At 39.2% G+C, this 1,971-nt stretch overlaps 1 non-coding gene across 1 annotated transcript; it reads left to right on the top strand.

The window, feature by feature from the left end:
- Positions 1 to 411: 411 nt before the first annotated feature.
- On the top strand, positions 412 to 517 carry LOC120107040. The gene has a single exon (XR_005509007.1). It is a non-coding gene; the product is annotated as a small nucleolar RNA R71 (small nucleolar RNA).
- Positions 518 to 1,971: the final 1,454 nt, after the last annotated feature.

The following is a 1,971-nucleotide window of genomic DNA, read 5'->3' as shown; positions in this document are numbered from 1 at the left end:
TGAGCAGCATTGATGTGTTCTTGCACGAGTTCGGGGAATTGGGGCGCTGAGGGGCACTCATGAATAAGGTGGGATGGGCTAGAACAAATAGTACACACTTGTGCTTGGGAAGAGTTCATGTAATGCCCACCTATCATCAGTTGGTCAATCTTATGGGACAATGCATCTACCTTGCTAGACAGGTCTATAGAATGACTTATTTCACAAATGGTCCCTTTTCTTTGAGAACTCGGGGGTGCTTGACGAGAACATGAAGCATGGTGGAGGGAGTTTTCATTAAGATTTTCAAATAGTTGCCATGCTTCATGCTCATTTCGAAGCATGAAAGTCCCCCCGCATGCAGCATCGATCATCTGACGGTTTCGTTCAGTCAAACCGTCATAAAAACATTGCACTAGCTGCCACTTAGGTATTTGATGATGAGGGCATTTACGGATTAGGTCCCGAAATCTCTCCCAAGTTTCATGAAATTCTTCTCCCTCGGTTTGGGAGAAGCTTGTAATGGCACGTCTAAACTGGTTCGTTCTTCCTATAGGAAAGTATTTTTTAAGGAATTCTTGTTGCATTTGATCCCAAGAACGAATCGAGTTAGCTTCTAAAGAATTCAGCCATTGTTTGGCTCTATCTTTAAGGGAGAAGGGGAATAACCTAAGTTTCAGGGCATCATCAGTGAAGTTCTGAATCTTGACAGTGGTGCAAATCTCAAGAAATTCATCTAAATGTTTGTATGGGTCTTCGTTGGTGAGCCCATAAAAAGATGGGAGCATTTGGATCACACTAGACTTTATTTCATATTGTACAGCTGCTACCTCAGGTAATCGAATGCAAGATGGGGAAGTGTAAATAGTGGGAGTAAAGTACTCCCTCAGGAGTTTGGGTTGTTCTTCAGCCATCTTAAGAGGTGGGGATGATCCTAATGTTTTGATCTTAGCTCGAATGTTCCTAAGGGTTCGTTCTATTTCAGGGTCAAAAGGTAATAGGTTTCGTACTCTAGAACGACTACCTTGCATACACTAGTCCTAGATCAATCAAGCATGCAATAAAAGAGAAAAGCATATCAATCCTAGTCTTTATCCTAAAATCACTAGACAGCTCCTAACTGGTTTGAAGAGGGCACCTAAGCCTCCAATCCGGTCTAATGAACCGAGTTGACCAGGTAAGCTCCCAGGTAAGTGGAGGGGTCATGATGCGTTCGCAAAGGTCCCACTTAAAACCCACTTGCCTCGAACAGATGAACTGTCTCCCTTATAGGGACAAAGCTTGCCTAGACATCAACTAAGCCACAGAGCGAAATTGGTGCAACTTTCGGTGATCTTCATCCTATTGAGCTCGAATGTCCCTAGGAGCCAACGTCTAATTGATTTTAATTAAAGTGACACTATATGAGATTGAGTTCACCTAAATTGGGCAAGAGTCCGGTGATGAAATCCGGCTCTTATCTTGTTGGGGTGATTGCCCTTACTAAGTGCAAATTAATTGGTGTATGTGTATCAGGCATGCATTCACACTTTTGCTGAAATTAAAGTCAAACAATCACCACAAAATTTCAAGCTAATACTTAATTTAAATAAGAAAGGTTTAGAGGTTACCAAAGGGAATTTTCCCAGCAATTTAAATTTTTTTTTTAGCAAACCTCCAAAGCATTCCTTTTTGATAGCCCAGCAGTTCTCTTTTTGATCATCCCAGATTTTTTCTTCAATTTCTGATCAAATAAGATCAAAAGAAAATTTAAAAAAAAAAAATTAGTAGACGAGAAAAAAAAAAATAAGAAATGTAACAATAATAGAAAATGATTTTTATATATATATATATTTTGTAAGTTTTTTTTAATTAATTAAATTTTTTTTTTAATGATAGGAAAAATAACTATGCTAGCAATCCCCGGCAACGACGCCAAAAATTGATCGGTTCTTTTTAATTTCAAAAATAAACCACGCAATAGCACGTATCCTGTAGGATAGTGATTACGGG

The sequence above is a fragment of the Phoenix dactylifera genome, unplaced genomic scaffold, assembly GCF_009389715.1.
Source record: "Phoenix dactylifera cultivar Barhee BC4 unplaced genomic scaffold, palm_55x_up_171113_PBpolish2nd_filt_p 000736F, whole genome shotgun sequence".
Classification (NCBI taxonomy): domain Eukaryota; kingdom Viridiplantae; phylum Streptophyta; class Magnoliopsida; order Arecales; family Arecaceae; genus Phoenix; species Phoenix dactylifera.
The sequence above is the reverse complement of the archived record's forward strand: the minus strand, read 5'-3'. Positions and strand labels throughout refer to the sequence as shown.